General features: G+C 40.8%; 1 long non-coding RNA gene across 1 annotated transcript in view; it reads left to right on the plus strand.

Moving 5' to 3' along the window:
• The window catches only part of LOC309814021, an 86,497-nt gene extending 85,900 nt beyond the window's left edge, over positions 1 to 597 (plus strand). The window contains exon 6 of the long non-coding RNA XR_014295588.1: positions 414 to 597. This is a non-coding gene — a long non-coding RNA (uncharacterized lncRNA). The remainder of the gene's footprint in view (positions 1 to 413) is intronic.
• Positions 598 to 10,461: the final 9,864 nt, after the last annotated feature.

The following is a 10,461-nucleotide window of genomic DNA, read 5'->3' on the forward strand; positions in this document are numbered from 1 at the left end:
TATGCCATAGTAGAAGAAAGAGAGAATGCGAAAAAGCACAGCACACACTGGCTTTTAACACTTCCATGTAGAAGAGACACGTTTTAATTGGTCAAAATAAGTCACATAGCCATTCCTGGGTTAATTGGTAGGAGTTAAATGAGGTGGCAAAGTACAATCTTCCTAGGTATCTGGAAGGAAAGAGAGACTCAAATATTGGTGAACAGGCCTGATAACCGTGGTAGATATTACTGTTCCCATTTTACAGATGAGGTGGCTGAGGCACAGGAAGCTTATGTAGTTTGTTCAAGGACATGCAGTAAATGTCAGGGGTAGGGGGAGCTGAACCCATGCCTTTTGATTCCTGGGACAGTGCCCTTGCCACTTCACTGGAGTTTTAGGATGCCTAAGCCTTGTCTACCCTTTTCTACCAGGTTTTTGGACTCTGCTGTGAAGACTGGTTTGCTGGTATGCCAGAGGCAAGATGGTAAGAAGCCCAGCTTTGCTCACCATCTTCTGCATCACATCTGGTGAGGGGCGCTGGAGTCTCTCCCCAAGGTGGGGTTTGGGAGGCTTCTAATTTCCAAGGCAAAACCAGGTAGGTCGCAAAACTTGGAGCACAGTATTAGAAACCTTCTAGACAAAATTATCTGTGGTGATAGAAGTCAGAATAACAGTTATTTCAGAGGCGGGCAAGAAAGGGGTTTTGCATATTGACTAGATAGATGTTTAAAGGAACCTTCTTGGGTGATACTACCTCGACCTGGATGGTGGTTAAATGGGTGAATACAAACGCAAAAATTTATCAAGCTGTACACTTAAGATTTGTACACTTTGCTATATGTCATTTATATCTCAATAAAAATGAGTAATAAAAAGAAATATTCTTCATCAAAATAAAAATATTTACTGTGCCAAAGATCCTATTAAGAGAATGAAAAGACAAGGTACCGAGTGGGAGAAAATATTTGCAAGTTATGTATTCAACAATGGATATGTATCCAGAATATATAAAGAACTCTCAAAACTCAACAGCAAGTAAACAGACAACCCAATTTAAAAAGTAGGCAAAAGACTTGAAGGGCCACTTCACCAAAGAGGATAAAAGGAAAGCAAGTAAGCATATAAAAAGTTGTTCAACGTTATTGGCCATTAAGGAAATGCAAATTAAAACCAGGATAAGGTCACTGATGAACATAGATGCAAAAATCCTCAACAAAATACTAGCAAACAGAATCCAACAGCACATTAAAAGGATCATACACCATGATCAAGTGGGGTTTATTCCAGGAATGCAAGGATTCTTCAATATACGCAAATCAATCAACGTGATACACCATATTAACAAATTGAAGGAGAAAAACCATATGATCATCTCAATAGATGCAGAGAAAGCTTTCGACAAAATTCAACACCCATTTATGATAAAAACCCTGCAGAAAGTAGGCATAGAGGGAACTTTCCTCAACATAATAAAGGCCATATATGACAAACCCACAGCCAGCATCGTCCTCAATGGTGAAAAACTGAAACCATTTCCACTAAGATCAGGAACAAGACAAGGTTGCCCACTCTCACCACTCTTATTCAACCTAGTTTTGGAAGTTTTAGCCACAGCAATCAGAGAAGAAAAGGAAATAAAAGGAATCCAAATCGGAAAAGAAGAAGTAAAGCTGTCACTGTTTGCAGATGACATGATACTATACATAGAGAATCCTAAAGATGCTACCAGAAAACTACTAGAGTTAATCAATGAATTTGGTCAAGTTGCAGGATACAAAATTAATGCACAGAAATCTCTGGCATTCCTATATACTAATGATGAAAAATCTGAAAGTGAAATCAAGGAAACACTCCCATTTACCATTGCAACAAAAAGAATAAAATATCTAGGAATAAACCTACCTAAGGAGACAAAAGACCTGTATGCAGAAAATTATAAGACACTGATGAAAGAAATTAAAGATGATACAAATAGATGGAGAGATGTACCATGTTCTTGGATTGGAAGAATCAACATTGTGAAAATGACTCTACTACCCAAAGCAATCTACAGATTCAATGCAATCCCTATCAAACTACCACTGGCATTTTTCACAGAACTAGAACAAAAAATTTCACAATTTGTATGGAAACACAAAAGACCCCGAATAGCCAAAGCAATCTTGAGAACAAAAAATGGAGCTGGAGGAATCAGGCTCCCTGACTTCAGACTATACTACAAAGCTACAGTAATCAAGACAGTATGGTACTGGCACAAAAACAGAAAGATAGATCAATGGAACAGGATAGAAAGCCCAGAGTTAAACCCACGGACATATGGTCACCTTATCTTTGATAAAGGAGGCAGGAATGTACAGTGGAGAAAGGACAGTCTCTTCAATAAGTGGTGCTGGGAAAACTGGATAGGGACATGTAAAAGTATGAGATTAGATCACTCCCTAACACCATACACAAAAATAAGCTCAAAATGGATTAAAGACCTAAATGTAAGGCCAGACACTATCAAACTCTTAGAGGAAAACATAGGCAGAACACTCTATGACATAAATCACAGCAAGATCCTTTTTGACCCACCTCCTAGAGAAATGGAAATAAAGACAAAAATAAACACATGGGACCTAATGAAACTTAAAAGCTTTTGCACAGCAAAGGAAACCATAAACAAGACCAAAAGACAACCCTCAGAATGGGAGAAAATATTTGCAAATGAAGACACTGACAAAGGATTAATCTCCAAAATTTATAAGCAGCTCATGCAGCTCAATAACAAAAAAACAAACAACCCAATCCAAAAATGGGCAGAAGACCTAAATAGACATTTCTCCACAGAAGATATACAGACTGCCAACAAACACATGAAAGGATGCTCAACATCTTTACTCATTAGAGAAATGCAAATCAAAACTACAATGAGATATCATCTCACACCAGTCAGAATGGCCATCATCAAAAAATCTAGAAACAATAAATGCTGGAGAGGGTGTGGAAAAAAGGGAACACTCTTGCACTGCTGGTGGGAATGTGAATTGGTACAGCCGCTATGGAGAACGGTATGGAGGTTCCTTAAAAAACTACAAATAGAACTACCATATGACCCAGCAATCCCACTACTGGGCATATACCCTGAGAAAACCATAATTCAAAAAGAGACATGTACCAAAATGTTCATAGCAGCCCTATTTACAATAGCCCGGAGATGGAAACAACCTAAGTGTCCATCATCGGATGAATGGATAAAGAAGATGTGGCACATATATACAATGGAATATTACTCAGCCATAAAAAGAAATGAAATTGAGCTATTTGTAATGAGGTGGATAGACCTAGAGTCTGTCATACAGAGTGAAGTAAGTCAGAAAGAGAAAGACAAATACTGTATGCTAACACATATATATGGAATTTAAGAAAAAAAAAATGTCATGAAGAACATAGGGGTAAGACAGGAATAAAGACACAGACCTACTAGAAAATGGACTTGAGGATATGGGGAGGGGGAAGTGTAAGCTGTGACAAAGTGAAAGAGCGGCATGGACATATATACACTACCAAACGTAAGGTAGATAGCTAGTGGGAAGCAGCCGCATAGCACAGGGAGATCAGCTCGGTGCTTTGTGACCGCCTGGAGGGGTGGGATAGGGAGGGTGGGAGGGAGACGCAAAAGGGAGAGGATATGGAAACATATGTATATGTATAACTGATTAAATTTGTTATAAGGCAAAAAATTTAAAAAAAAAAAAGCAAAAAAAAAAAAAAAAAAAAAAAAACCAGGATAAGGGACTTCCTTGGTGGCGCAGTGATTAAGAATCCGCCTGCCAACGCAGGGCACACGGGTTCGAGCCCTGGTCCGGGAAGATCACACATGCCACGGAGCAACTAAGCCAATGCACCGCAACTACTGAGACTGCGCTCTAGAGCCCGCGAGTCACAACTACTGAGCCCGCGTGCCACAACTACTGAAGCCCGAGTGCCTAGAGACCGTGCTCCATAGCAAAGAGAAGCCACCACAATGAGAAGCCTGCGCACCGCAACAAACCGTAGCTCCCGCTTGCCACAACTAGAGAAAGCCCGGCGAGCAGCAACGAAGACCCAACGCAGCCATAAGTAAATAAATAAATAAATAAATATTTTAAAAAAGTAAATGTATAAAAAAAAAAACAGGACGAATTACCACTACAAATCTGTTAGAGTAGCAAAAAAATTTTTTTAATGTTGACAGTGCTACCAAGTGTTGGCAAAAAGGCAGCAAAATGAACTCTCGTTCGTTACCGGTGGAATGCAAAATCATCCTCTGGAACATAGTTTGGCAATTTCTTATAAAGTTAATACATTTACTGTACAAGTCAATAATCCCCTAGGTATTTACCTGAGAGAAATAAAAACATGTTCACACAAAAACCTATACACTGTATGCTCATAGCAGCCTGCATTTGTAATTACCAAAAATTAGTTAAAATGGGTAAATGCATTACTTGGCTTATCTGTGCCATGGCACACAACCCAAAAACAAAAAGAAACAAATTATTCATGTAACAGCTTGGATGAATCTCAAAGGCATTATGCTGAGTGAAAAAATCGGGTCTCAAAAAGGTTACATGCTATATGATTCCATTTATGTGACATTTTAAAAAGACAAGCCTAAAGTGACAGAGAATAGATCAAAATAGCAAGAGGTTTGGTTGGGGGGGGCGGGAGGGAAGATGTGACTACAGAGGAATAGCACAGGGGAGTCTTGGGGGCAGTAGACCTGTTCTATATCTTGATTGTAGTTGTGATTAGACTCCAAATCCAGGGGCCAAGGAGCCCCATCTGCTTTGTTCACTCCTACACTCTCAGTGCCTGGAACTTAGGTACGAGGTACGTGCTCATGGACACAGTGAAGGAGTGTTCTAGCTCCAGCCCTGATTCATCTTGGCACACTTCACAGGCTAGTCTATATTTAGCTACCTCTCCGGCTGCCTAATGGACATGCCACAGCTGGAAGGCATCACTAGTCCCCCTTCACAACCCAGGCCTGGGTCACAAGATCTCCCTCCTGGAAAGCAGAGTCTCCAGCTGTCCTGTAGTTTGAAATTTGTAGATATTAGCAATCTGATGAGTCATTTTAATTTTTGAAGTACATTTTTATTGTAAAAATAACATTTGTTCATTGTTTAAAAAAAACTGTCTCAAAAAAAAAAAGTAGACCCCACCCTATTTCCCAGAAGCCATAATTGTTACTAGTTCCTTCTCTGTCTATCTAGAAACATTTATGTGTAAATAAGCATGTATATCCCTATATATGTAATAGATATGAATGAATTGATCCACAGCTCTTGGGGCACATGTAATGTCCTGTTTCTGTACGGACTCACTCGTATCAAATCTGGCTTCCACCCTGCCCATCACTGATGGTATTCTAGTGTCTGACAGTTTTCAGACTCCCTCCCTTGGATCAAACAATCAAACAAGGCTTCTGCAGTCCTGAGGAAACAGATGAGAGTCTGTTCCTCTGACCACCTGGTCAGCATTGCCTTGCTCCTCATCCAGGCCTCGGGGGTCCAACAGAAACAGACCACTAGGCTGGCCTGGGCAATTCCTAATCGCCCAAGCATAGCATCGGCAAAGCTAGGAGAGAGGAAAAAAAACCATCAACTTTGGAAATTTGATGTTCAAGAAGAAGAAGAAAGAGGAGGAGGAGATGGAGAGAGCAGGAGGGAATCCAAGTAGCCAGGCTTCTAGGAAAAATCACAAATCTATAGTACATCCTTAAAGCTCGTTTTGGTTTTATGTAGTTCTTTTATTTTTAATTACACTGGGGGGAGGGGCAACGTAACATTTTCTGTTTTTCTCTATGGTCTTGATCTGGCCTTACCTGGGGGCAGTTGTTGAAGTTCTGAAAATACCCAGTACAGAGCACCTGGGCGCAGTTCTCACGGATGCTGGCAGCCAATACCATCCGAGAGGCTGCTCTTGAAAAGGCCCAGTTCTCCACATGTCCTGGAGAAACTGGATCCCCTCTTTTTCCTCTGAGTCCCCAGAGGTCCAAGCGCCATCCAAGAGGTAGGTTACTGCCTGCCTCTTCATCCTTCCCTTTCAGACCAGACATCCAGCACCTTCCAAAACCAAGGCCTACGTTGGTGTGGGCTTCCTATAAACCCCCACCCAGTCTGATTCTTACCTTTCTTTCTAAAACACACAAAAAAGCCAAACCACTCAATGGTCAGGAAACCCACAACTTCAAGGACACAAAGTCCTGACTACGCAGAAGAGGAAGAGAAGAATTCCTTTATTCCTTGTTAATTCTCAATAGATTATTCTTACAATAAATTCATAATAAGTGGTTCTGCTATACAACATATTGTTTAAATTTTCTTATTTCTTCAAATATGATGCCTGTTGGGAAAGTTATTGTAGGGAGATCAATTAATAATCATTGACGAAATGTTTCTTGGATGAAGAAACCCATAATGGTCATAGTGTGGGAGATTTAGAGAAAGGAAAAGAGGATTCTTCTGAGAAATTTTAGTCCACTTTAGAAAACAAAATGCATACACTATCTGAGAAACTCTTTGAGGACAATGCAGGCCAGTGGATACTTACGGAGCATCTACTAATAAAAGCTAATATTTGCTGATAGCCTACTAGGTGTCAGGCACCGTACTAGCCCTTGGGATACCACAACCAACCAGATGGAGATGCCTCCTGCCCTGCAGAGCTCAGAAGGACAGACATAAAACATATAGAAACGAGGTGGTAACTCTTAAAAAAGGGAGAGTACAGGCTGCCATAGGAATGCAGAGCCAGAGAACTAAACACAGGATGGGGTATCAGGAAAGACCTCCCTTAGAGACAGACCTTTAAACTGAGACTTGCAAGTGACAAACCAAAATAGAAAGACATCAGGGCTGGGGGAGGGGAAGCTGAGTTTATTGCTTAACAGGCAAGGGAGAGCCATGTCCCTCAAGAAATGAGTCCAGTGGGTCTCCCTAAGAAGAAACTGAAAGGCCAAAATATAGATCCAAAAGGAGGAAGCTCACCAATAAAGCAGGAATTGAGTTCTGGTCTCTGGCTCACAAAGGGGGTTGTACACTCTACTATCTTCAGTTCTCAGTTCTCAAAAGAGTAGGTGATTCTCAAAGAGGTCCAAGACAGGTCCTGTGGTGCCTCGATGGACTCGAGTCACAAGGTGGCAAAACCATATCTGCTTATTCTAAAGCTAGATAGATTTCTTCTTACAAAGACCCCATAGCAGTGGGACAGGCAGAGGACGAAAGGAAGGTGATGGAGGGGTTAGATTTGTAAGAGATCTGGACAAGTTTGAGGAACCAAGAGAAATTCAAGTTACAGAAGCATGGGGGCAGAGAGAAGAGTGGGGCTTAGAGGATGCTGGTGAGATGGACTAATCAAGAAAGACCTGGGGGGCTTCCCTGTTGGCACAGTGGTTGATAGTCCGCCTGCCAATGCAGGGGACACGGGTTTGTGCCCCGGTCCGGGAAGATCCCACATGCCGCGGAGCAGCTGGGCCTGTGAGCCATGGCCACTGAGCCTGAGCGTCCAGAGCCTGTGCTCCACAACGGGAGAGGCCACAACAGTGAGAGGCCCGTGTACCACAAAAAAAAAAAAAGAAAGAAAGACCTGGTAGGCCATATGCTATGGACTGAATTGTGCTCCTCAAAATTCATATGTTGAAGCCCTAAACCCCAATGTGACTATATTTGAAGATAGGGTCTCTAGGAAGTAATTAAGATTAAATGAGGTCCTAATGGTGGGACCCTAATCTGATGGGATGGGTGTCCTTATAAAAGATACAAGAGAGCTCTCTCTGCCCATGTGTGCACAGAGAAGAAAGAAGCCATATGAGCACACAGGGAGGTGGTAGCCACCTACAAGTCAAGAGAATATGCCTCAGAATTAGACCTACCTTGCTGGCACCTTGATCTTGGGCTTCCAGCCTCTAGGACTATGAGAAATAAATTTTTGTTGTTTAAGCCACCTAGTCTGTGGTATGTTGTTATGTTGCCTGAGCAGATTAATATACCATATTAAGAATTTTGAACTCAAAAAAAATAAATAAATAAATAAAAATTTAAAAAAAGAATTTTGAACTCAACATCAAAAAAATTTTTTTTAATGGGCAGAGAATCCAATAGACATTTTTCCAAAGAAGATAGACAGATGGCCAAGAGGCACATGAATGGATGTTCAACATTGCTGATCAGGGAAATGCATATCAAAACCACAATCACCTCATACCTGTCAGAATAACTATTATCAAAAAGACCACAGATAGTAAGTGTTGGCCAAGAAGTAAAGAAAAGGGAACCCTAGTGCTCTGTTGATGGGAATATAAATTGGTGCAGCCACTATGGAGAACAGTGTGGATTCCTCAGAAAGTTAAAAGTGGAACCATTATATGATCCAGCAATCCTACTTCTGGGAATTTATCCAAAGAAAACAAAAACATTAATTTGGAAAGATATATGCACCCATATGTTTATTGCAGAAGTTATCGACAATAGCCAAGATATGGAAGTAACCTAAGTGCCCACCAATAGATGAATGGATAAAGAAGATGTGTCATGTATATATATATATATATATATATATACACACACAGGAATATTACTCAGCCATAAAAAAGAATGAAATCTTGCCATTTGCAACAACATGGATGGACCTAGAGTATGTTATGCTAAGTGAAATAAGACAGAGAAAAACAAATACTGTATGATTTTACTTATATGTGGAATCTAAAAAACAAAACAAATGAACAAACAGAACTGAACAGAAACAGAGTCATAGACGCAGAGAACAAGCAGGTGCCAGAGGGGAGGTGGGTGGGAGAATAAGAGGAATAGGTGACAGAGACTAAGAGGTACAAAAAGTACAAACTTTCAGTTATAAAATAAATGAGTCACAGGTATAAATGTGCAGCGTGAAGATTATAGTTAATAATTACATTATATCTTTGGTGACAGATGACAACTAGACTTATCATGGTGATCATTTTGAAATGTATAGAAATATCAAATCACTATGCTTCGCATCAGGAATTAACATAGTGTTATAGGTCAGTTATAGGTCAAAAACAAACAAACAAACTCATAGAAAAAAAATATCGGATTTGCAGTTACCAGAGGCAGGGAGTGGGAGGGAGGGGGAATCAGATGAAGGCAGTCAAAAGGTATAAACTTCCAGTTATAAGTTCTAGGGATGTAATGTACAGCATGATAAATACAGTTAACACTATGGTACATTATATATGAAAGTTGTTAGAGAGTAAGTCCTAAGGGTTCTCATCACAAGGAAAAAATTTTTTTCACCATTTCTTTAATGTATCTATATGAGATGATGGATATTCACTAAACCTATTGTAATCATTTCATGTAGTACATACGTCAAATCATTATGTTGTACACCTTAAACTTATACAGTGCTGTATGTCAATTATATTTCAGTAAAATGGAAGAGGAAAACAGAAGACTTTTGAACATATTCCTAAAAGCTTGGTGGCAAGCCTCTGGGGCTTTAAGCAAGGGATAGACATGCTCACACTCAGATCTGGGAAGGCTCACTCTGGCTGCAACTCGGAGAAGGGATCTGAGCAGGGCAAGACTGGAGGCAGTGAGATAAGGTAGGAGGTGGGGTAGGCACGCAGGCTGGAGGTGATGGAGACTTGGAGTGTGGTGACAGGGAGGTGAGGGAAAGTGGACAGACTGGAGAGATCTTTACAAGGGAAAATCAATGGGACTTGGGGGCTGATGAAGGAAGGGGATGCACCAGAGGCCCCCAAGGCACAGTGGAAAAGAGCACTGGGCTGGGAATCTCAAGATCGAGGTCTAATTCCCGATCAACCACCAATCAACTACCCAATGGCTTTGGCCAAGTCACTTTACTGCCCTGCACTGCTTTCGTTTCCTCATCTTGTAGGACGAGATAAGGTCTATTGATCTTATGGTACCACTCAATTCTACTATCTTCTGATTCTACAAAGTAAATGCATTACCAAGGACAAAATAAAACAATGGTGTCACCTCCCCCCAAAGTTTAGGGACCCTTCCTCTATGTGTTACTCAATACCATTGATCATCATATACTTAAAGATGTACTCAAATGTTGCATTTACTGGTCTGTCTCCTTCAGAAGGCTAAGTGCTCCTTGAGGGCAAGAACTGGGTATCCTGTACCTGGAACCAGGTCAGGCATATGGCAGTTGATTCACTGTATTTGCGAAATTGACTATTTTGAAGTGCCGAGAGGACAGACACACAGTTATTCAAGAAGGCATCTTGGTGCCATGTATTGTGTTTTTTCTGTATCCAGAGCACTGTGGTGGATGCTAGGGTCATCTGAATAAACAAGAAAGCCAGTCATGGACCTTACGTCAAGTCAAGTGGCCAAGACAGACGTTAAACACACGAGGACAAAAATTATGGTTTATTTCTAGTTGTGGCAAGTGCTACAAGGAAAAGTACTGGGTATTGTGAATGTGTAATAGGGA

Source organism: Mesoplodon mirus, assembly GCF_964341445.2.
Source record: "Mesoplodon mirus genome assembly, chromosome: 12".
NCBI classification, from domain to species: Eukaryota; Metazoa; Chordata; class Mammalia; order Artiodactyla; family Ziphiidae; genus Mesoplodon; species Mesoplodon mirus.